This window comes from Lynx rufus, unplaced genomic scaffold, assembly GCF_022079265.1.
Source record: "Lynx rufus isolate CCGP_SWC_20201006 ecotype Redwood Valley unplaced genomic scaffold, mLynRuf1.p SCAF_1, whole genome shotgun sequence".
NCBI classification, from domain to species: domain Eukaryota; kingdom Metazoa; phylum Chordata; class Mammalia; order Carnivora; family Felidae; genus Lynx; species Lynx rufus.
The window spans coordinates 128,187,513-128,214,200 of record NW_025814823.1 but is presented as its reverse complement, the minus strand read 5'-3'; positions in this window follow the sequence as shown (position 1 = coordinate 128,214,200).

Here is a 26,688-nt window from a genome sequence, read left to right as displayed (position 1 = left end):
AATTTCCATAAATTGGTGTTGGAAACTAACATCCTTTGGTCTTCTAGTTGCTGTCCGTAGCTCCTAGTAAACCATTTGCTGGTAAGCTGTTTCTTCACAGTCCAGTGATTATTGGCCTTCCAAGGCATGGACTTAATCCATCAATGTGTGATCTAGTCTGTTCAGCATCCTAGTCAAGTTCCAAGTGGTAGGAGTCAAATCCCACTGCCATTACATATCTAGGCTTTGCCCCTGAGATGTGGCATGGGGTGCAAAATAGAGTCTAGGAGTGGTACATATACTATTTACTGATGGGAAGGATCCATGAAGAGGAGAAGGGGCAAGCCCGAGGGATGGGATAGGCCCCTTTTCTTCCAGTTGGTTCCTGTTCTTTTAGATCTGCTCCAATTCTCTACTACTTCCATAGGTGTAAAATCTGAAAACTAAAAGGTGGAATGCTGTAGCATCCTTGTTTCTATATGTCCCATTTTCAGTCCATACCTCTGCCATTGCCATCACTATATTTTCCAAGGTCTTTCAACTCTCCCCAAAGCTTATGTCTCTCCTTTACCATGCATTTCAAAGGCTCTCCTTTATTAGTAGAACTTCAGCTGTTTTTCAAACATTATTAGAAAGAATCTAACTAAACGAGCTGGTGTGAGTCTGCAGCTGATGTTTGACCAAAAGAAAAAAAAAAAAACAAAAATAGAGCCATGGAATTGTGAGTATTGTCAAGTGGAATGGTATTCTTATTTATTTATTTATATAAAAATGTTTGGTTTTTTTTGAGAGAGAGAGAGAAAGTGAGCAACAGAGGGGCAGAGAGAGAGAATCCCAAGCAGGCTCCGTGCCCAGCATGGAGCTTAATGTGGGGCTTGATCCCATGAGCCATGACCTCATGACCTGAACTGAAATCAAGAGTCAGTTGCTCAACTGAGTCGGCCACCCAGGTGCCCATGAAGTGGTACTTTTAAAAAGAAGATATTTCATTTATAAGTGTACAAAGTAGATTTTCTTTTGTTTAAATTGTATGTTAATGTCATATTCTCTACTCCCCCCCCCATAGATTTTTAACTTTGATAGCTATCTAATCTTAATATTTGAAAATAGAGTTGCTAGATTGAGCAGGCCCAGGGACATACGTCACTTCTGCACAAATCTTTGCTTTTTTGGGGCAAGCCATACCCAGACTATTGTCTGCTTGGTTACACTTTCTCACCTGCTTCTAGAGATGCTTATCCTCACTGACCAGGGTTGGGGACCTGACATAGACCCATCAGAAGAGCATGCTTTTATCTGCAATGAACCTTAAAAGTTAAAAAAAAAAAGTTTTTTCTTCAGTATTGTAGTAGTTATATCATTCACACAGTATTGTGAAAAGAAAATGATAATTTGTAAGTTAAAAAATAGACATACTGTGAAGATCTCTTAAAGTTTAGTCCACTTTTCTGCAGAATCATTGTGTCTCATGGTAGAGTGAATATCTACAGCAAAAGTAGGTTTTCAGTTAGTGGGGTCAGAGAGTAGAAGCTCTGTAAGAAACCTTGAAATTTTATCAGAAAATTTTCAGCAGTGAAATTCAAGGAAAGGTCGTATCACTGGACTTTTCGATAGTTATGTTAAATTTCTTTTACATTATCTGACATCAGTTGCTTTAGGTAGCAGATTGAATTCAGGCTATAATTTTCTGCCTTGGTAGTCTTAAATATTATCATTTCAGATCTAGTTCAATTTTCTCAAGTACTAAGAAATGTAGTTTCTGCTTTATTTGTGAGTAGAAGAACCAGGGTGATGAATACATTTGGATTTCTGCATGTTCTATTTTTTAGTGCAAATGAAGATTTTTTTTTTCAAAAAAGGTGTGTCTAGTTGTATCTTTGCAAAGTACTTTTCAGAAAATCACTTTGAATATTCATTTTAGTACTGTTGTGACACTATATGGCCTCTGTGCTGTTAAGTCTTAAGTGATTGAGTATAGCCTATAGCCTTACAGTTCGGCAGTAATTTTAGTGACATTTTAATGTCATATCCTCGCCTTTGCATACTGCATGCAACCTATATTTTAGGATTTTTTAAAGTGTAATATATATTGCAAAATGACTTTGACACTACTTGTCCTCTTGGACTAACTGTATTCTATAAACATTTAAGCTTTACTTTTTTTTAATGTTGATGTATTTGTCAGTGCAGAGCCCCATGTGGAGCTTGAACTCATGAACCATGAGATCATGACCTGAGCAGAAATCAAGAGTTGGATACTTAACCAATTGAGCCACCCAGGTGCCCTCAAGCTTTACTTTTGATTGACATTGAACCAAAAACAAAACAAAAACAAACAAACAAAGAAAAAAGAATTTCAGTCATGCTGTGATGACCTAGTGTTGAGACCTTGCTCAGCTAGTTACTTTGTACTTGGTCCGAAATGTTTAATAGGACACATCTAGCCTTCTGTAGGGATTGGGGGAAATGTGGCCAGAAGTTGCAGAAGTTACATTCACATGCCAGTGAGCTGTGGTCAGTTTCTCCCTAAAGGTTGTAACCCCCTTAGACAACTTCCTCTTTGGGAAGTTGCAGAGCATAGAAACTTCTAAAGAAGGGGCCTGGCTGCAGGGAGAGAGTGAGGAGTTTTCTTGCTCAGAGGAGCCTCCTTGCATCACAGTTGGCCATGAAGAGCCCTTTCCTGCTGTGGCTCAGGCCCAGCCCACCCTTCAGTTAGAGACTATGGGAAGAGACAGAAGCTCATTGGTGGCCTTGGGAGCCACATGCTCATTCTTTCATGGTGCTCCTTGCATGGTGAATGCCATCTCCTCCTTGATCAGGTATGGTGCCATTGTTTTGAGAGTGGTTAGAGACCAGAGTGGTGATGCTGGTGTATCAGGCTATGGTTCTTGCAGATGTATATTTTGGAGGTGCTTAATTTAAAATGATCTAGAAGTTTCTTAGTGGAATCAAACAGCAGGCAGGCATAGTGATTTTGACACAGGATTAACCGAAGTCAGGATATGAGAGTTTGAAAATGTATGTGTTTAAGGATGAGACATTAGTGAGACAGATATGCTTTAAAAAAAGAAAGATTGGAAGAGTCGTGAAAGTCATATTGCCTCTGCTGTCACCAGTCTATGATGCCATGATCTCCCATTTGGGCTATTGTAGTAGCCTCCTAAGCTCCCTATATCCATCCTGCCCCCTGGAGGCTGACATCCTTACCACTGAAAATACAAGTGAGGTTTTGCTATACCTCTGTCCAAACTTTCCCAGGGCTTCGCATCTCAAAAAGAGTGAAACAGAGAGTTTTTACCGTGGTTGCCATGGCATTCCTGGCCTGCCCCTTAGGCCTTTCTGCCCTCATCTTACATCATACTTAATCACTCCATTCAGGACCCTCTGTTCTCCTTGCTTTCCCTTGAGTGTGCCATACCCTTCTCAGAACGTTTCCGCATACATATCCCTATTACTGGAACATTATTCTTCCAGATATCCTCATTACTCACTTCTTTGCTTCATTCCCATCTCTGTTCAAATAGTACCAAGAAAGGCCTTTGTGGCCATGCTATCTAAAATAGCACACTCACCGCCCCCCCACCCCTTTAACCACTTGCCCTGCCTTCTTCATAGCACTTACCACCAACTGTCATATTCTATTAGATTGAGTTACATGAAATTGCCTTTTCTGTGAGTCAAGAACAGTAGAATATTGGCCATTTCGTATGGTTCAAACTAGAGTACATTTATTGATGTATTTCTCTTCTAGCTTAAAATATATTTATTAATTTGTTTAATATTTTTATTCTTCCACCTGGAACTAAGATTTAAACTCTGTGGGTCCAGGGTTTAGTTTTGTTTTGGGCAAGGTACCCAGTTTGCATATACTTAGAAAAGCTGTGTTGAATGAATGGAAAGAAGGAAGAAAAGTCAGTAAAATTTGTTGATAGTGAGCAGAGAAAATTTACATGGCAAGTGATCTGGGCTTAGAGATTCTAGAAAAATATGATTGGAAGGGCTTATGAGAGTCTAGAAAATGGCAAGACTTATTTGGATCCATGTGAAGTGCAGTGTAAAGTTCTAGGTAATTGGAGCTTTTGGCTTTGTATGGACCTTAATTATTTTTTTCCTGTGATTTTCTGCTATGGGAACTAAGAAGGATGTATCTTGCCAGTTGTGCTCTAAGTTGATTTTTATTAGAGAAAAGAGGTTATTTTTTAGTTTGGGTTCTAGAAACATGGCTGATAATCTTAATACCAAACCTTGTACAAACACTTAGAAATACTAGATAAAATAAACAATCTGTTTCATACAATTTGATCTTAAAAGGAAATAAGGGCATCACCATGGGTCAGAAATAAAGATGGAATTAAAAACCTAGGTGGTAAACATGTGAACTGATACCGTGACTTCACTTGAGAAAATTTAGTCTCACTAAAGTAAGGGCTTGAGTTTTAACAACCATGTAGAGACATGAAATGAAAATTGAGATTCTGTGTGTTGGAACAGAGATCTTAAGCACAAAGTTATGACCTTTTAATAGAAGGCTATTGAAAAAAAAAGTCTACCATCAGCACAGGAGAGATAAGAAAGCTGTATCTTAGAAAATAATGTTTCCTCCAAAGGCATATCACTGTGGATGTGTATCTCATTTGGGTTTGGGATTTAAATCTTTATTATTTGTGTAGTATGGAAAAGAATCACAACTTGAGAAATAAACCCAAAAGAAATTAATCCAGGCAACTGGTAACTCTGAGACATTTGGCTGAATCAGTTGCAAACTTCTCAGGAAGGATATTGTCATTTAAGCCGTTTTACAGGTTTCTTACAGGATAAATTACTTCTAAATATTAACTCATAATTTATAAAATATAAGAAAATATTCCCCATGAATAAAAGTTATCAAACACAAAAAAGAGTAACGTTAGAATTTAATACTTCCACATGACGGAGTTATCACATAGAGTATAAAATAAGACCATTGAAAATAACTAAGGCATGAAAACCAAATTATACATAGAAGAAAAATTAGATTTGCAAAAAGACCAGATGGAAATTGTAAAAGTGAAAAGTACAGTAATATAAACTAAAAATTTGTCAAATGGGTTGAACAAATTAGACACAACTGAAGAGAGAATTAGTCAACTGTAATGTAATTTGAAGAAATAAACCAGAAGTTACTGAAGAGAAAGAAACAGAAAATATGAAAGACAAGTTAAGAGACATGTTAGAATCAGAAAATCCAGTGAATGTTTAATAGGCATTTTAGAAGGTGAGAATTGGGACAAGTGGGAAGAGACCATATCTGAAATTAAGAATTTAAGCAAAAAAAACAAAAAGATCCCAGATGGACTTTCAAATTAATAAACAGGATTCTAAACAAATCATGAGTCAAAACAAAAAACATAATAGAAATTCAAAAATATTTAAAACTGAATGATAACATTATTTAAAATAATACATAATAAAACTTACAGGAAGCAATAAAAGTGGTAGTTAAGGCTGAAACAAAAGATTTCATCTGTAAATGCCTGTATCAGAGAACAAAACAAGGTTAAAAATTAATAATGTTAGATCAGACTCAAGACTTAAACAGCAAACAAAATGTAATAAAAGAAATAATAAGTAAGAAATAGAATTAATAAAACAGACAAAGTCAAAAGTTGGTCTTCTGAAAGACCGATAAGTAGGTAACTTCTTGCAGCCTTGAGTAAGAAAAAAATTTATTTAAAAATACTGGAAATGTTACAGCTATTGGTCATATATTAGAAATGACCCCTTTACATCTAAAACAGGAGGATAATGGCCTCTATCTCTGTTTATATATAACTTGTCCTAGGCAGCCTAGTAAGTAAAGGAAAGAAATAAATAGTCAAAGGGAAGAAAAAGGAGAAATGAAATTGCCATTACCTAGAGACATGACGGTCAAAATAGGAGAGACTTGACAGAAAAGAACTTGGAAATATGAAAGTTCAGAAAGATTGCTGGATATAAAATAAACCAACTTAGCATACCCAACCAATAAACAATTAGAAAATTCAGTTTAAAAGCTGATACCATGACAACTATCAACAAAAACTGGAGACATGGGAATAAATCTAACAAAAGATGTGCAAGTTTTTTAAAAGATAATAATATAAAAATTGTACTTAAGGTACAAAGAAGATGTAAGTAAATTGACAGATATACCATCCTTACAGTAGAATTACCTAATATCATAAAGATTTAAGACTTCCTAAATTAGCTTATAAATTATAATAAAAATTTACACAGAGGTGGTTTTGTTTATTTGTTTGGGGAAACTTGACAAGCTGATTCTAAAGTGTTTATGAGGTACTAATGGTCATATGAATGTATAACCAATACTGTGTTGAGGAAGTTAGGGAGACTAGTCATACCACATACCAAGAAATGTTCTAAAGGTATAGTAAATAAGAATTGGGACATTGGAACAACACTAATAAATATGCCAAGTTCAGAAACAGGCTCATGTATGACTGAGAATGTATTATAAATGAGTATAGAAAGGATCTAGTAAATAGAGAAGTAATGATTCATATGGAGGGAATAAACATACTAAGATCCCTTCCTCATTCCAAATACAGATTAAACCCTAGACCTAATGTTTCTATAAAAGTGAAAGGAAAAGTAAAAAAAAAATTACATTTTTAGAAGAAAGTATGAGAATGTATGAGAAAGGATGAGAATATCTTTCTGACCAATGAGTAGGGAAGGGTTTCTTAAGGCAGACATTAAAACACAAACCATGCAGAAAAATAATGACTATCTTAAAATGAAGTATCTGTACAGAAGAGACAGTTACATTTCATACTCAACAGTTGGGTTAAAAACTATAATCTGAAAATACCAAATATTGTCTATGATGTAGAAGAATAAATTGGTATGACCAACTGGGAAAGGAGTTTGACCTATTTTAGTAAATTTAACAACATGCATATCCTAAAACAGAAATTCCACTTCTAGGCATCTATCATTGAAACATATTTATATATGTTCACCAGGAGACATGCACTTAAATGTTTATTTTGGCATAGTTCCATAATGGCATAGTACCAGAAAAAATTCTGTATGTCTATAATTAGAAGAATGTGCAAATAAAAGGTGGTGTATTTATATAGTAGACTGGAGTCCAGTAGATAAGTATTACTCCATGAGATGCATTAACATGGATTGATCTCAACAATAGAAAATTAAGGAAAAACAAAACCAGAAACAAGTTACAGAAAAATTAATGATATATCATTTACATTAAATTTTAGGACATGCAAAACAGTGTTCTTTATTTTCAAAGAATATATTAATAGGTAGTAACATAATTTTAAGAATGGAAATTCTGAACATTAATTTTAGGATACTTCTGTGAAGGGAGGTAAGGAGGAATGGAAATGGGATCAGAGAGAGAGGGTTTCAAGGGGTTTTCTAAATCTGTACGAATTTTCTTTTCAACTCTTTATTTGATAATATAGATTATACAATAATACGTACCTATCCTGTTTACCTTTCACTCATTTTCACCTGATGATTATACCTATTACCATAGTATAATATCAAAACAAGGAGTTTGACATTGGTCAATTGTGTGTATATAGATCTTTGTCATTTTATCACACATGTGGATTTGTGTAACCACCATCTCAATTAAGATTCAGAACAGCTCTATCATTATGAAATATTCCAATACTATGCTTTTGTAATCACATCCACTCCCTTTCTCCTGTGGTCCCTAAACTAATTTGGCAACCATCTAATTTGTTTCCCATATCTATAACATTTTATTGTTTCAAGATTGTCACTGTACTCTTTTGTATTCCCCCAACCATGTATGAAAGATACGGTTTTTTGGATCTTTGCAAGTATTTGGTATCACTATTTTTAATTTAGCTGTTCTAATGAGTAACTAGTGATCTCATCATATTTTTACTTTAAATTTCTCTAGTTGGTAGTGTATTATTTTTCTCTTGCTGCTGTAACAAGTAACCACAAACTTTGTGGCTTAAAGCAATACAAACATTATCTTATAGTTCTTTATATTACGAATCTTACACAGGTCTCACAAGGCTGGATAAAGGTGCTGACAGAGAGTGTTCTTTTTGTAGGTACTGGAGGACAATCTGCTTCCTTCCCTTTTCCAGCTTCCATATTTCTTGTTTCCTGACCCCCTTCCTCTGTGTTCAAACATCCATTCAGACCTCTTGTGCCTTAGGATCCCGCTTTTAAGGACTTTTAAAGACTTCAGATTATATTGGGCCTACCCAGGTAATTGAGGATAACTGCTCTATTTTAAGATTAGCTAAATAGCAATCTTGATTCTCCTTTGCCATGCAATGTAACATATTCACAGATTCTGGAGGCTGGATGTGGACATCTTTGGAGGGGTATTAGTCTGCCTCCCATAGTTAGTGATGTTGAGCATCTTTGCATGTGCTTATTTGCCATCCATATATCCTCTTCAGTGAAGTGTCAGTGTCTTTTGGCCATTTTGTAATTGGATTGTTTGTTTTATTACTGTGGAGTTTTGAGAAGGCTTTTCTTTTTTCTTTCTTTCTTTCTTTCTTTCTTTCTTTCTTTCTTTTTTGTTTTTTGGTATTTTAAAAATTATAGTTATGGGTCTTATAATCTTTAGTTAACAAATATTCCTCTCAGTCTATAGCTTGTCTTTTCATCCTCTTAACAGGATCATTCACAGAACAAAAGATTTTAATTTTGATGAAGTGCAAGTTACTGATATTTTTCTTTTATGTATAGTGCTTTTGGTGTTATTCTGTATTTCAGTAAGATCTAAGCCCTGAAGATTTTCTCCTGTTATCTGCTAAAAGTTTTTATGGTTTTACACTTTACATTTAGGTCTACAATCCATTTTGAGTTAATTTTTTAGTAAATGGTAAGGTTTGGATCAGGGTTCTTTTTATTTTTCACCTATGGATATCTGTAGGATTGTTCTAGCACCTACAGTATTTCCTCCATTGACTGACTTTTCAATCTTTGATAACAAATACATTGGTCATATTCATTTGGAGTTGAATTGATTTCTTTTCCTTTAAAAAAGGAGAAATACAATGACCTGTTAAGATTTTTGTTTTGCTTGAAAATATTTATTTATTTATTTAAAATGTTTATTTTTGAGATAGTGCAAGAGGGGGAGGGGCAGAGAGAGGAGGAGAAAGGATTCAAAAGGTCTCCACGCTGACAGCAATGAGCCTGATGTGGGGCTTGAACTCATGAACTGTGAGATCATGATCTGAACTGAAGTTGAATGCTCAACTGACTGAGCCACCCAGGTGCCCCATGAACTGTTACGTTTTAATATGAGTTAGGGCACAATAGTATGTTGTTTTTTAATTTTTTTTATTGCATTGAAATAGTTGATAATAATAACATATAAAGGGGGCATTTGCACTCTCCACGTCTGAAAATGTTGGGAGAGTTGGGGATGGTGTGATGATAAGAAAATCACACTGGATTGGAGATTAATAGCTGTATGAGGTTTATAAAAGTTTTGTTCTTTTCTGGGCTTCAGTTTTACTTTCAGTGAACCAAGAGTGCTCTTCTAGGTGACCTCCTAGAGCCGTTTGCAACACTAATGCTCAGAGTATGTGATGAGTACTTATCATTGAGTTTATAATAAGAGGTGAGGAGAGCCATCCAGGCTGTCATTCTTGCTTATAGTGTAAAGAATCAAGTAGAGGCTGCATAATTAACTAGAAGTTCATGGTTAACAAAAAGCCTTGTATTTCAAAGAACTTTGGTGCATTTCTGCCTACTTATAACTAATCATAATAGTATAGAAGGTATAATTGTATAAAATGAAGACTTTGCATTTTAAGAACATCCCAGACTGAAGGCAGTGTAGTATACGGAAATAGAAAAAAGACATTAGTGGAAAAACTGATGAAATCCTAGGAAAATCTTAGTGAATAGCCTTATCTTGATGTTAATCCCTCAAATTTAGCAGTATACCATAGTTTGTAAGACATTGATTTTAGTGGAGGTGTTATAAAATTTTCACCAGACTATACAGCACAATGAGGGGAAACAAACAAACAAACAAACAAACAAACAAACAAACTAGAAATCAGCTTTTGATATGGCAGCCTGAGTTGCTCCGTGGACTGGCTCCTCAGTGAAACAACAGTAACTGGTGCAACTTATTCTAAAAACCTAACTGTTTAAGTCTGGAAATTATCCCAAGGGTATATAGCAAATGGAGAAATCTGTATTCAAGAAAATGGAGTAGACTGAGGTCACCACAGAGTTTGTGGCATTTAAGCCATGACACATTCCCCTTCTTCTGCCCCACCAATTTATCCTAACTAATCTTGCATTCCAGGTAATTGCATTCAAAGCATGGGGCTCCCTCTCCCCCAAGATTCCATTCTGGGGTCACAGAATCTCCCCTGGAGGGACCGTCCACCAGCGTTTCTAATCCTTCCCCTCATCCCCAGCTCTGTGTTGTAGAACTCTGAGACAAGAGGACTTAGAAGTCTGAAGCATTCATCTCTGTCTTGTAGGGTAGAAGCTTGACCTTAGGCATGGCCGACTAAGGTTAATGGGCTCCAATCACCACACCAGTTTCTAGCACAGAGAGTTTCCACACCAAGAGAGGCAAGACCTAGAAGATCACGGGTTATTGTTCCTCTTCAGCACCCTGCTTGTAAAGGCAGGGCTACTCAGAGAATCAGGCCACTGTCTCTACCCCTGATCCAGAGCAGTGTTGCAGAGATTTTTCTCAGGGGGAGAGACAGAACTATATAGTTCTCCCCAAGGAAAAAGATTGCTTACTCCAAGACAACAAAAAGAGAATTTGTAGACCAGTCAGATGTTTCACAGGGAGTACCAGAGAAAGATAGTTAAGAGTCCTTCTGGGCTTGCAACAAGACTTGAATCAAGTCTCAAATACCACCCCTAGAAGAGGCCCAAGTTTAATTGGTTTAGATTGTGGAACAGTTTATCACCCAGGCATTGCTGAAAACAACAGAGCAATCATCCAGCAATTAGCAGAAGCCCATAGCCAGTATTTTACCAAAAAACTTAGACATCAGGGAAATAAGTAGTCACAGGGAGTCATGCTAAAACTATCATCCAAAGGTGATTGTGAGTGTGTCCAAGTCTGTGCCCTCTGAAGAGTGATGGGAGAGGTTGCAAACTGCAGAAGAAATAGACTTCTCTGAAATAATGAAGCCAAACTACTAAACAAAGCAAGCAAACAACAATGACAAGCCCCAGGCATTTGGGATCAGTATCCAGAATTGCTGGAATATATGGTCTAAAATGTGCAGTTTTCAACAAAAAATTACAAGGCATGCAAAAAAACAAAGTGTGACCCATAGACTAGAAAAAGGAGGCAAGAATAATTTCATTTGAAAGGAACAAGGTGTAAGACTTACCAGACACAAATGTCAAAACAGCTATTATATATTCAAAGAATTGAAGAAAATCATACTTAAAAAAGGAAAGGAAGGTATGCTAACAGTATTTCATCAAGTAGAGAATGTCAGTAAAGGGATAGAAATTATTAAAAAAGAACCAAATAGAAATTCTGGAGTTGAAAATTAAAATAACCTAAATGAGAAATTTAATAGAGGGGTTCAACAGATTTGATCTGGCAGTAGAAAAACTCAGTAAAGATATATTGATAGAGATTATGCAGTCTAAAGAACAGAGAGAAACAATAACGAAGAGAAGTAAAAAGAACCTCACAGAAATATCAGATGGCATTAAGTACAGCTACATATGCATAATTGGAGTACCACAGAGAGGAGAATGGACTAGAAAAACAATTTGAAGACCACAGTATCTCTTCGTTGGGAATGGTCTCTTCCTCTGAGTGTCTGACCTTCCTATTTTACATTGTTAACATTTCCCTTTGCTTAAAAAAAAAAAAAAGGAAATGACAGTTGTAGTTGATGGCACTTTCGCTGTATGGCCTTTAATTTGCAAAATAAAATGTTGGCACTCCTATATTGACCTGAGAGTATTTTTTAATGTAAAAATTATATTGTTTCATAAAATCCTAAATTTGGGAACCCCTGGTTTAAGAACTAAATCTCTAGTCAGTGGTCCTTGGAACCTGACAGCTTTAAGAAAATAATAACCATTAAAGTTTTAATATTAGTGTTTGTTTATTATTGAGAGAGAGAGCGAGTGAGCATGAGCAGGGGAGTGGCAGAGAGAGAGAGGGAGACACATAATCGGAAGCACACTCCAGGCTCCAAACTGTCAGCACTGAATCCAATGTGGGGCTCGAACTCACAAGCCTTGAGATCATGACTTGAGCTGAAGTCGGATGCTTAACCCACTGAGCCACCCACATGCATCTAACATTTTAATATTAGAAGGGTATTATATACCTTCAGGTGCCTAGCAAAATACTTATTACATAGTTGATTTAGTAAATATGTATTGGAGTGAATGACACAAGAGAATCAGGAGTGTATGACTTTGTGCGCATGCACGTGTGCGCGCATGTGCCTGGGTGGCTGGCCATGACCCCTCCTGCCGTTCTCCTTCAAAGCTATATAGATACATCTAATATGTATGAGTTTACTTGTTCTTTGCTCACCTTCTTTTTATGAGATTTTGCTTTGACATATTTATATGGGTTCTGATTTTTTAGTTGAGTTTCAGAAATCCTCTCCTCCAAGTATTAACAGATAAGTGGAATTATTTAATACCCCCCTCCTTCAGTTTTGAGTATATGTTTTTTTGTTTGTTTGTTTTTGTTGATGGTATGGCTGCTGTTGAATTTGTTCACTATTTTGAATTCCAAGGTCACATTAAAATTTTAATGTTTCTTTTTCTCAGTGTCTGAAGACCTTTTAAATAATTTTATTTGTTCTGTTTTACCCTCTGCCCTGGTGTTTTTATTTCTTGGAGAGAAACCTGAGTATATATTAGCTCTACAGGGCAGGTTTCAGTTTACCCTTTCTATTCCATGGGCTAGTCTAAGGCTTCTTCATGTGTTGTGAACAGTTTGTTCCTCGCTGATGGGTCTGAAAATGCTTAGTAATAATTCTGCTTCCTGGATCTTTGTGAAATAACCTGCTTTACCCAATTTAGCACACATGTGGTTGAGAAATCACTGTGGTTTCCCTTGTTGGAAATACGTGTGTAAAAGGACGCAGTGGCTGACAGTGGTTCAGAGCACAGGCTCCGAGACACCATCATGTCTCAGTTGGTGTTTCAAGAGTGAACCTTTGATGTGGCTTCACATGTTTGAATTTACCAGCACTTGAGACTAAGGAACAAAACTGCAATATTTTGGCCCATCATGTTTGAGTAAGGCAAAACATCAACACCAAGAAAATTACTGCTTATCCTCTCAGTAATCCAAGGAGAAGTGACCACAGACTTAAAGGATTTGAAGTTGCAAGAAAGCAGGATTATTTGTTGACTTAAAATCCTCCCACGACCTGCTTGCACCCCTCAGCAACTAAGTTATTGTCTTAGGACAACAGAACCATAATGATAACCAGAACATTGCTTGATATCTGTTGTTATTTTAAAGTATTTCCTGTAGTATTTCATTGTGTCTTAATGTTACCAAACTTTATATCATGATTACTCAAAACTGCGTTAATTGTTAAAGCCCTTTAAATTTGTATATCCTACTGAGCCATTCTGTGTCTGAGGCCCTAAAATGTCAAAGTGGTTCTTTTTTTTTTTTTTTTATAGATTACATAGTTTAGAAACAGTTGGCTATAGATCCTTGTTGTCAGAAACCAACCTTGGACAAGAGGATGATTAAAGGGAATTTATTAAACAATGAATTAACTAAGGGAGTTCCTTTTTCACACACTGTGTCAGCTCACATCAGGGTGTCTCCAACCTATGGTGTCTGCAAAGGTCATTTTTGGCACATAATCACTTAAACTGTTATGCAACTGCTTCAATTATTAATATCTCATCTCCACAGCTTAACTGTGACCTTGATTTTATGCTGGACCTCATAGTGCCCAGGCCAGAGCTGGCAGTGTTATAGGGGCTCAAGACAGAAGGATTTGGGATCTTCATTCCAAGAGGTCACTGCTGGAATCACGGCATAGAATGGCTCCATAGGATTATAACAGTCTCATTTGAATAATTTATTGTGACTGTTTGAAGTGTGTATCTTTTCATACCATGTTTGGTTACTCACTTTGTCTCTGGCATTTTTTGGTGTATTGCTTCAGGTATGGGTTTTGTTGGTTGCAAGTGATGGTAATCTAACTTAAGTGGATCTGATCATTGAAAAGCCCAGGCGGTAGGTCAGGACTTCAGACATACCATTTGGACTTTTTCTCTGTCACACAACTAGTTTTTCCTCTGTACTAGCATCATGCAAGCAGACTCCATGCACATGAACTTGTTACCAACTTATGTACTTTGCCATGAGATTTACATTCTATTGCTTCAGAATCCTCAATAAAATAACAATTTCTCTGTTCCAGTAGTTTTAATGAAAGTCTCAGGATGGAATCTCATGTGGGTCACATGACCATCATTGACCAAATGTCTGTGGTCAGGGGAGGGTCCTACACCATGATTGCCTGAGATGGGGAAACGTGGTTACCCCAAGTTAAATCATAACATCACCATTGGAGGGTGGGAGAACGAATTTGTTCCCCCTTCCAAAAAATCCATAGTTTTAATTTGTTCCTACTTTTATGAAGTATTCCCACTTTTGTCTGCTTTTTTTTTCCTAATGAACATGCATTCTCTTTCCTTTCTAGCAAGCTTGTACCTTTTATCATCCCCCCAGGTCATCCCCACACTCTCCATGAAAACAGGTAGGAACAATGAGAGACCAGGGAAAAGAACAAACCTTAAACCCTGTTCATGCCAGAACCAACTGTTTCATCTGACATCTTCCAGAGCCTTTGCCAAAGCCTGCCTAATTCTGATAGATGGTGTTTACCATACCATTGCTTTTCAAGCTTCATTTCACATTAGGCTGCCAAGTGATTTTGGAAAACTCCTCAAGGAAGCTTTTGTAAACATAATAGAGGCTAAGACCTTTTCTTGTTTTATCCTACTCATTCAACCTCACATTTTCTTCTCTCCCATTGACTGGAAGTTCTTCTCTTTAATAAAACATCCTGACAGTCAAGGAATACTTTTTTTACATGGAAAGAAGTTTCCTAATTACTTTGTTCTAATGTCAACTAGAATTGAAATCATTGTCCCCCACTGTTGTTTTTGCTAAAACAATAGTGAGTTACACCAGTGGTGAGAATGCTTCTGCTAATGGCAGAGAAAGACTTAGAATGATTCATACATTCAGGATATGGGTGGCTCTCAAGGAATGAGAAACAGAGCACTAGAATCAATTTCTCCATTGCAAAAGACGTTATGTTGTTCCTTTTTTTTTTTTTTTTTTTTACCAAGACTGTAATATTCAGGAATAGTGGCTTGTTTTTTCTTTGAACCTAAATGATGTCCCCAAACCCCCTATTTTGGAAATGAATAAAGCCCTCAGGAAGTGTTTAAGTATTTTTAGTTCGCATTTCAGTGTTTGTTTTTTTTTTTTTAAAGCTGTAGGGTTTTTTGGTTAGATTCTTACCTTTCATAGTTCGTTGTTGATTAAAAACAAATAAACCATGAGCACTAAGTCTACATTGTAGATAGAGCATAGACTCCCACGATGCTTGTTGTGCTGTTTTTTTTTTTTTTTTCCTTTGAGGAGCTTGGGTGTTATGTGGTCAGCACTATCCAAACAATTAATGTAATAGAGTGAAAATGTCCCTTCAGCAGCAATAGCTCCTTCTGAGAGGAGGCTAAACTGCCTTTAGATTGAAGAAGAGTTATGTAAGACCATTTCTGTCCAAAATGATTGGGCTGAATTCCAGGTTTCTCTAATGAAACTTTGCTGAATAACTGCTATGCTTGCAGCTGGGGAAGTGTTCAAAATCAGGTGTTGATTCTTGCTACTTTATCTACTCTTTTAAAACCAGGTTTCTAAAAGCCAGACCCAAGTGATTGTTCAGAGAAGTTGATTAAATGGGAATTTACTTTTGATGCTAGTAAGTGCACCATCATTTGGGATGTGAGCATCTTCATCGTTATGACTTTTATTAAAAGAGATCTGTCTGATCGTGTGGATTTCTCCATTAGCCTTTGGGAAATAATGGTATCTTTCAGAACTTAGAAGATCTTTTATAAATCAAGAATAAAGGGTTACTTGTCTCTTCTTAACTTCTCTGAAATAATCTGAAACTTCAGTTCAAGGTCTAAATGTCTCTTTTATAATCCTTCACTGTAAAATACCTTTATTTTACCTATATTTTAAGAATCTTGCAATCAAGCAACTCTGATGGCCTCATCTCAGGAGAAGACATTGTGACTGACAAACATACAACTTTATAAGAAAAGTGTAATTGTTAACCTTGTGAAAGAAATGATTTAATTTTGTAGTTAACATTTCTCTATGCAAACAGTGCATCATCAACTTTAAAAAGTAACCTAGACAAATATTAGATTAAAAGATACCTGAACTTCTGAAGTGAATATATCCAAACTGCTAGAATGTGTATTATTCACGAGCACTGAGCTTCCTATACTTCTACTATGAAATTACAATCTTGTAGAGTCTCAGAATTCTATACTTAGGATTTTTTGGCTTTTTATTTTGAGCAGAAAAAATAAAATTGATATTAAAAACTACAGATGCATCAGTGAACTTCTATAGAATTTTTTATAATTGATACCTAATTATTCTTAGTTTGTAGATGCTTCTTTATAACTACTTTCAAACTGCCCTGTAACTTAGTGGCTTAAAAAATAACCATTATTACTATTCTCATGATTCTTAAACATGGATCAGGGTTAATGGTGTTGCTGGTGGTTACTTCTGTGGCTATATTCAGCTGGGGGGCCAGCCATGTCCTGGGGTTAGGCTCAGTTGGGATGCTTGAATGACTGGGCTTCTCTGTTTTCACATGGTCTTTCATGCAATCTCTCCATTGGTAGAAACTTTTACATGGCAGCTCAGGATATTCAAGAGTACTGGAGCAGAAGCTTCTAGGCCTTTGTAATGCTTGGGCTTGGAAACCAGAACAGAGTTACGTCTGTAGCACTTGTTGCTTAGAACAAGTATACAGAGCCTTCTCAGGTTCAAAAGAAGAGAATGACAAGAGAATATGGTGCTCGGAAGCATGGTTTATTGGGGGACACCAAAGTAATAGTCTCCTGCTTTAGCATTTATTAATTCATTCAAATGGCATGTGTTATTTCTATATGTTAGCATAGGAAGAGAGAGAGAGCGGCAGACACAATCTTGGACTCATATATTTAATTTGAGATACTTTCAAGAAATTCACGAAGGGTTGTTGAATTTAGATCTAGGAGTTTAGATCTCAGAGGAAAAAAAATCTAGTTCAGAGATTACATTTGTGATTGATTGTTGATGACTGAGCCTATGGGTGCAAATGGGATCACTCAGGGACAGACAGTACCACCCTCAAAAGAGATAGGAACTTGGGACTGAGGCTTGAGGAACTGAACTTTTTAAAGCTTGAGTATAGGAGCTTGAGACAGAGAATGTAGGAGAAATTCAGAAGAGTATGATGTTATAGACATCAAAAAGAGAATTTTAAAAAACGAGGCATGGAATGGCAATGTTAAATGTTGCAGAAGGGTCAAGTAAGAGGAGCCATGACAAATGCCCATTGCATTTACTCACAAAGAAAAGTTCATGGTAACCTTTCCAAAACTGTGTGAGTAGAGATGGTGAGGCATGCTGTATTAAGGTTACTGAAGAGTGAAGAAACAGTAAAGGGAAAAAATCGGATAATGAACGTGAATTTTAAAAGAGGTTTGGGTATGAGTAGGAGAGAGGTGGAAGGTGGTTATAGGGTGAGGTGAGGTTTTCCAGGGATTAGACAGAAGGGATAATGGGGGAGAAAAGAGTATGGGAGCACAACTAGAAGGATTGGTTTGAGGAGGACATAGGCTTTCTCTTTGGTAATTGCCTTAACTAGCAAGCCCTTATACAGAAGTGGCTACCTTTTCTAAGGTTGTATTTACATTTTTTGTTTTGTGCATTTATTTCCTAAAGAGTAGGAATAAGAGTAATAATGCTTGTAATTGTTAAGAACTGTGAAAGATCTGTGTTTTGCCTTAGTTATAAGTTGTTGGCTTGACATAGTTTAAGGAATGCTCCCAGAAGACATGAGTCTCTCAGGTCAGAGACAAAGGACATGGTTAGTTATAGCATTACAGGTAATGTGAGCTTTAAGTTTGTGTCATTTTCCCTTTGCCCTTGCCCCGAAGTTCTTTGGAGTGAAAATGGAGCAGCCAAGTTGAATGGTGCACACACACAGTGGGTTTGCATCTCAGTCAAGGAACTCTGAGCTTAGGGAACCTAAATGTTTTTTACTAGGCTGCAGCAAAGCTGATCAACCTTTGCACTGGAGCAAAACATTGTCATTATGATATTGGGCAGTAAATACACCTTCCCTCTGCTCCAGATGAAAACACTGTTTTTTTCTCTCTTTTCTAAGGTTCTTTGCTCTATAAACATCTTTGAAAAGAGACTTCTGACCCAGAGCTTTCAGAATCTCTGCTAAGAAGATGTGCAGAAATGTGAAAGACTTATAGAGAACTGTCTCCCAAATCAATATTAGGTGGGTTTTATAGGCAGCCCCTATGTGCTAGGCATGACACTTCTTACATTTATTTTCTAGTCCAGTGCTCACAACAGCCTTATGAAATGCTGTATTAGTCAGTTGGGCTGCCATTAGAAAATACCAAAGACTGGATGCCTGAAACAGCAGATATTTATTTTCTCCTAGGTCTAGATACAGACTGTATGTCTAATTTCAAGGTGTTGGCATGACTGGTTTCTGTTAAGGCCTCTCTTATTGGCTGTTAAATGGCTTCCTTCTCGCTGTGTCCTAACATGGCTTTTCCTCCATTTGTGTGCCCTCCTGGTGTCTGTTTGCCTTCTTATGAGGACACCACTTGTATTGGATTAGAGACCCACTCTTATGAGCTCATTTCACCTTAATTACCTCTTTAAAGGCCCTATTTCCAAATATATTCACATTTAGGATTAAGGCTTCAACATAAGAATTTTAGGGGGACATAATTCAGCCCACAACAGATACTAAATGCTATGCATTGCTAATTGTAACTATTTTTCAGATGAGAAAACAGAGGTCTTCAGAGTTTAAGGTACTTGAACAAGGTCACGTCGGTCAAAGGGATACAGTGGGCTTTGAACTGAACTCTAGTCTGACTCCAGTCCATGAGCTTAACCACTCTGCTATAGAGCAAGAGTGAATACATTGCATTTTTAGGTATTTCTGAGGAAAAAAAGTGATTTCTTAGCTTTTGAATCAGAATCACTGATCTTGTTAAAGAATATTATAGTATGAGTTACACAGTTTATTAGTCAGACTTGCTCCCTCCCCCACTCTTTCCTTTTTTCCTCCCTTCCCTCCTTCCTATTGCATAATCATCAGCATATATTTATTGAATGCTACTTTGGCCAGGTGTCAAGGATCCATCAATCAATAAAATCAATTCCCTAACCTCATGAAAGGTATATCTTTGGTATTGTGTGAAGGAGTTTTACTATCCCTCTTTACCTCCTCCCAGTTTTTAATATTTATATTTTCTGCATAACTGAAAGGGAAAGGGAACTGACATTTACCAAATGGCAACCATATGTTAAGCATATCCACTTATACAACAGTATTATCTCATTTAATAATGCTGTCTTATTAGCATAGATGGGAGACTTTGCCATTTTAAATCTTTAATTATGATTATAGCAACATATATATATACACACATACACACACACACACACACACATATATATATATATATATATATGTTTCTATTAAAACTTGGGTTGCAAGTTCAACTGTTTAGTTGTGATTATGCATTTATAAAGAATGCACACTTGTGTGTATGTATCTATGTATGTCTATATATTTGTATATTTTTCCCTTTTTGTGTCAGAAAATAGGTGATCAGTTCAAAGAGTGATTGGAAGTTATTACAACACAGCCATCTTCAAGCTTATAGTCTTGTGATGAAGTTGGAATTAATCAGTTTAACAGAGTTTACATATGTCCAGAAAGGACAGCTAAGGATTAAGGGGTGCCAGATGGCATTGATGATAAAGGGAGTTTGGGAGAGTATTTTACAACAGAACCTAAAACCAGTACCACTCTTGAAGTTATGTACAAGTTTTGGGGAGCTCTCAGGCTGGTTTATTCTGGTTCCTGCCTGTTTTTTTTTTCTAGTTGCTGGCATTTGTGTAGTTTTGTCTACATCTCATTTTCTTTGCACTGTAAAAAAGGATTGCTTAACGTGCATTTAAAAGAAGAGCTTGTCTTAATTGAAAAATTAAGTGACTGTATTTTAAGATATCTTTGCTACATTTGCAAAAGTATTAGGAGTCAAGACACAGTGCATTAAGGCTCACATTTTTGTGAAAGTTGATCCCAACTGACTTTATCCTTCGGGTTTTCTGGGGCATCATATTTTATTTATTTGAGCATCTGTGACTTGGAATGTGTGATTCACTGGTACTTTACTATTATAGCTCTACTCTCTTGAAGTCTGCTACGTTTTTATAGTCCACAACTGAGAATTAACAAGTTAACCTTTGCTGTCACCAGATGTGACAGGGATACAAATAAAGAGATTTCTTAGCATAATCACTTTAAAGAACACTGTTCATGTCAATACAAAGCCAAGTCATAATATTCACCTGGTCTTATTTTTAAAAAAAAAGTTTTTGAGGTTTATATTCAAATAATAGGTAAAACTGACATGTAGGCTATTTGCCTTTGTATATCCTGTTACATTTTATGGATTTACTATTATTATCTGCTGTTTTTTTTTCTTCCTAGCTACGTTAAATCTTCATATCCATATACGGATTGATTAAAATTCCTTGTTGGTGTGCTGCAAAAGGTTTTTGAAAACCAGATGTTTAAAATTCAACCTCAGTCAATATACATGACTCTAGCCAGAGGTTAGTGTCATCAAAACAAAGTTTATTCAGAAAGTAGTTACAATAATAGAATTACACTTTGTTGCAGTTATAAAACATACATTAAAGCATCAGTAGCATAGTGGTTGAGAGTTTGAACTCTAAAGCTCAGTGACCTAAGTTAGATTACCTCTGTCACTGTGGAATCTTTTCCAAGTTGCTTAATTTCTTAGTCTCAGTTTCTATATAGATAAAGTAGAAAAAAAATATGACCTATCTCATAGGGTTCTCACTGTATTTAAATAAAGTAATATGGGTAAAGCACCTTGTATAGTATTAGGGTGCCAACTAAATAAAAGGGAGCTTCTAATTAATAATATTATGAAGCAGAGCCCTGGAGAGTGCCCTTGTTAGAATTCAGTGAAGTGCGCTGGGTTCTTTGCAGGTCCAGTGATTGACTTTTATCATTGCTCTTAGATTTAATCAGCTCAGTCTCTGAGAGAAGGAATTGAACAAATAAACTCATGAGTGACTAATGTAAAAGCCAGAAAGCTCATTTATAAAAGTGACAGAATAATTATTTTGAAGCGAGTACTGAGGTGATTTTTTTTTCCTCCTGCAATCTTTTACCTGTAGTCCTGTTTGCCACTTTGATCTAGATTTTGGTTCCTCTGACTCAGAGGAAAGCTTCAGTAGACCACAGAGGGGAAAAAAAGAAACATTAATAGCCTTTGAATTTTGAATTATAAAGTCCTGGTATAAATTCTAGACAACAAGAAAATTTATCCTGTTGAGGACTGTTTGTCCTGGTTGCTGGGTAAAGATGAGGGTCCTCCCACCTTGGGTAGAACAAAAGAGCTGAGGAGGATGGAATTGGATTCCCAGGTGGGAATCTCCTTACATCCGGGGATGGTTTGACACCATTTGAAGGGATGATGGTATATAGCATGGCATGAGATGGTAGTGAAGGCCAGGAGAATTTGAGTTAACCTTACTGAGTTTCTTATGATCCCCACAGAGGCTTGGAAACGTTGCTTCTTTCCTTTCCAACCCAGATTACAAATGGCCACAAAGTCTTTTCTGCTTCCCATTGAGAGGCAGAATCTAATTCTCTTCCCCTTGAAAGAAGGTTTTATAGTAGCTTAGCAGACCGATAGAATGCAACACAAGTGAGCTTCTGTGACTTCCAAGCTAGCTAATGAGTTTAGCATCTTTCACTTGGATCTCTTAGAATGCTCCCTCAGGAAAAAAAGCCAGCTGTTGTGGAAGAAGTTGGACCATCCTGCTTGACAGCCTCTGTAGGACTGCCTGGATAGGGGAGCAGAGGCCAGCTAAGTTGAGCCTACCATCCATCCCAGCAAGACAACAGGCATGTGAGTGACTCTGTCTTGGAATTCCAAACCAGTCAAGCCACCAGCTAGATACCACCAAGTGATTCCAGGGGAGGCAGAAGAAATACCCAGTCAAGCCCTTGAAGATTGGATCTACAGATCATAAACATAATAAAATGTTATTGTTTTAAGTTTTGGGTGTTTTTTCTACCACAATAGGTAACCACTACACAGCTCTTCACATGCCCTCAGAATGGTGTAGAAATAGGTAGAGTTGTCTAACTTTGACCCAAAGAAGCTTTTTGGTCAGAGGAGAATTCACAGGATAATTTGTGTGGAGATGATTATCATCTTCAAAGAATCTGAGAGAGAGGAATGTCTCTTCCTAAGTACTGACAGGAGAAACCCACTGTTTTCTCATAAGCAGTGGACATTAGAGCAGAGAAATGTTGACTGAGAAGAAGCTTTAATACTGCCACGATTGGTGTTTTTGGAGTTCTACAATATGGCAGCTCTGCCAGGCCTCCATTCTGTAAATACCAGACGCTACACACAGACACGAGAGAAGACATTGCTTTCATTTCATATGACAGAGGAACCCATGATCTGACTGAAAAATACCTTGAAGTGACTAGGTTTGTTATAACTAGAAAAATGGTGTTTAAGAAAAGAATTAAGTACGGTAATAGAAAAATGAAAAGTTATTATTTTTTTTAGCACAACAAGTTTGCTGTTTGTGAAGTCATTATTTGCCATATTAATTAAATATGTGAAATCGTGCCAGTAACCCGAGTAGAATGTCTTAATTATCTGATTAGCTCATCTCTTCCTGGGTCAGTTTATTGTTTTATGGTGGGAACTGTTTCTTGTGTTGGGATCTGAACCCTCAAGTCTGCTCCAGTGCATACCCTTGTGGGAAGCTAAATTGTCATGGGGTCTGAACAAAGATAAAAGGAGAACTTCTGTCATCAGGGCCATGATACCATACCTGATGATTGACCTCTGCCCCACAATGGAGAACACCTCTTTATAGTGATTAGAACTCTTGTGTTGTTCCCTGCACCTCATTCAGTATTGTTGTAGTATCTATACACTAAATAAATTACAGCAAATTCTGGCTCCCTGGTTACCTTTTATCTCTTTCTAATATGACCATTTCACCATTAACGGCAAGTTGTATCTGTAGATATATTTATGTTGTTAATTAGATTATGCTCAAGGTCTGCATGTTTTTTTGTCTTTGTTAACATCTTCTGAGGCCATCTCTTCAGATACTAGATTTAATTTACTTTGTGTTGATTTTACTAATTTAACTCATAACTCATGGTTGCCTCCATGTTCTGCCTAACAGGGTTACTCTGTTCCTAGCTTATACTGTAAGACTTTTAGCGCAATGCCAAATGCACTAAGCAAGAAAAATCCTTAATAGAAAATTAAGGGGAACGACAACATATTTTCTCCTAGGAAATGAAAGAAAGAGAAACTTTGAACATCTCATTGTGAATTTCTACCACCCAGTAATGAAGATATAGATTATATTGTGCATTTTATAATTCCTATTTTTGAAATAGCTCAGGGTTACTTCTGTTCATAAGTTTTGAGGGGAAAAACCTGTTCATCTGTTTATTAATTTTTAATAAAGCATTTATTAATCCCTGATTACTATCAAGCTCCATGGAAGGTATTTTTTTACAGTCTTACAAAACGTGTATCAATAATACATAAAATATAAGATACATAATAAGCATGTGAAATGTTCAATATTTTTAGTCATCTCTGAAATCTAAATTAAAATCCCAGTGACATATGGCTACACACCTACTAGAATGCTAAATAAAAAAGACAGATGATACCAAGTGTTGGCGAAAATAGGGAAAAATCCTAACTATGGTAGTGTAGTTGGAAAATTTTTAGTATCCCTTAAAACATTGAACATATATGTACTCTATGATCCATGAGTTCCACTTCTAGATTGTATTAGTTATCTGCATCAGATTACTACAACATAATGGCTTAAAACCATAGTAAATATTTATTATCTCATACAGTCTCTGAGAGTCAGGAATCTAGGAGCTGTCTTAGCTAGGTGGTCTGGCCATAGGATATCACATGAGGTGTCAGTGTGTTGGCCAGGGCCACAGTCACCTGAAAGCTGGACTGGGGCTGGAGGTTCTGCTCCAAAGATGGCATATTCTCATGACTGACAAGTTGAGGGTGGCAGTTGGCAAGAGACCTCAGATCCTTGCCATATGGATTCTGGTGTATTCCTCCTTTTAGTGTCCTCCTTGCAGCTGGCATCCCACAGAGTGAATGATCCTAGAGAGAGCAAGGTGGCAGCTTTTATGATGTAGACTTAAAAACCATGTTCATGTCTATTTTTTTCCTAATATATTATTGATTACATAGATTAGCCCTATTCAATGGGTGTATATGGAGTAGGGGGTAGGGATGCATGGTGGCAAGGATCATTAGGTGCCATCTTGGAGGCTTCCTAAAATATAGGTATTTATCCCAGAGAAATAAAAACAAATGCCCATAAAAACTTGTATAAGAATGTTTATAGGAGCTTAATTTATAATAGTCAAACTGGAACAACCCAGATATTCATCAACTGGAGTCTGACTAAACAAACTGTGGTATATTCACACAGTGGAAATGACTCACCAATGAAAAGGAGCTAACCACTAATAAATGCAATAATATTCATCTCAAAAAATATTCTGAGTAAAGGAAGGAAAAGTACATAGGCTATGATCTCATTTATAGGCAGTTCTAGAATGGGCACAACTCACTTAAATTGATGTAAATCAGATTAGTGGTTGCTTCTTATAGGGGTGGGAGGTAGATTGAGGAGGGATGGCTATAAGGAAGGTTTCTGGGTAGTGGAACTGTTCTCACAACTTTGTTAAAACCAATTCAACAGCACATTTATGTTCTGAAGATTTTATTGTATGTAAATTAAACCCCAATTAAAAATATAAGGTATGGGGCACCTGGGTGGCTCAGTCAGTTAAGTGGCCAACTTCAGGTCAGGTCATGATCTTACAGTTCGTGAGTTCCAGTCCCACATTAGGTTCTGTGCTGACAGCTCAGAGCCTGGAGCCTGCTTCAGATTTGGTGTCTCAGTCTCTCTCTGCCCCTCCCTCCCTCCCTCCCTCCCTCCCTCCCTCCCTCTCTCTCTCTCTCTCTCTCTCTCTCTCAAAAATAAGCAAACAATAAAAAATATATAAAGTGTAATCCAAGGGCCACATTTGTGATATGTTATAATTAATAAGAGAAATTAATACTTGGGAAATATTAAAGGTATAGTCTTAATTTTTAAATAAGTCAAAATAGCAATTGTAGGAAAATATTAATGATATCTTAATTTTTGTATTCACAATACTATTATTCAGAGTAATAGTTGATTTATTTTTTGTCTGTCTTCCCATCTTTTTAAATGCTTTTTTGGAAAATAGATAAGAATGTTTTGTATTCACAATTTTATAAACTGAATATATATGTAAGTGGTTGGTTGGTCACAGTATAAACAGTTCCCCGGATTTTTAAAAACTCTTTTGAAGTATTATTTTCAATTGATATATTTCCCTGTAGGACTATGACATAGTTTATATAACTCTTCCGTTCATGATGAACGTTTAGGTGGTTTCTCCTCATTTAAGGAATGCAGTGGAGTTATACACAAAGGTTTCTTTTCTTTGGTATTTGGTATTATTTCTTTATCCTGAGGTTTTAGAAATGATCCTGATAAAAGCTTATGATTCACATATTCATATTGTTTTTTAGAGGGTTAAAATCATTGTATACAAATATAATATATTAAAGGACATTTCCTTCACTTTGGTTAGGTGCTAAATACACTGAATGCTTTGGCCATGTGTTTATTAACCATTGTAACTGAGAAAATGGAGGTTTAATTGAGCTTTAAGGAGGAATAGAAATTTAAATGAATATTGGGTTTCAGAAGGCAAGGATGAGGAAAGGGTATTTCTGCAGCGTTCGTGGCATGGCAGACAGAGCTGTGCAATGTCAAACCCAGGGAATTGCAAGTAGTTTAATATAAAAGCTTAGAGTGGTGGTTCTCAATCTTGGCTGTATTACAGAATCACCCTAGGGAGAGAACTTAAAAATCCCACCACCTAGGCCTTACTAGACCAATAAACTCAGGATGGGTGGGTATAAAATTCAGGCATCAGTAGTTTAAAAACTCCCCAGGTGATTCCTGTGTGTAAGCAAAATTGAAAACCACTAGTGCAGACTAAGATGGATTGGGATGGGATGTCATTAGAAAAGTGAAAAGATGAAGACCGGATGTAGCAGGCATCGTGCTCTAGGACAAAGTGTGGACTTTCCAGGCAATTGAGCAGTGTTCATGTTCTTCTCTTATCACCCTGGAGTCTTTTGCCTTTTCCTTGCACAGGTGTTGCTTTACTCCGAGCAAACAGGGAG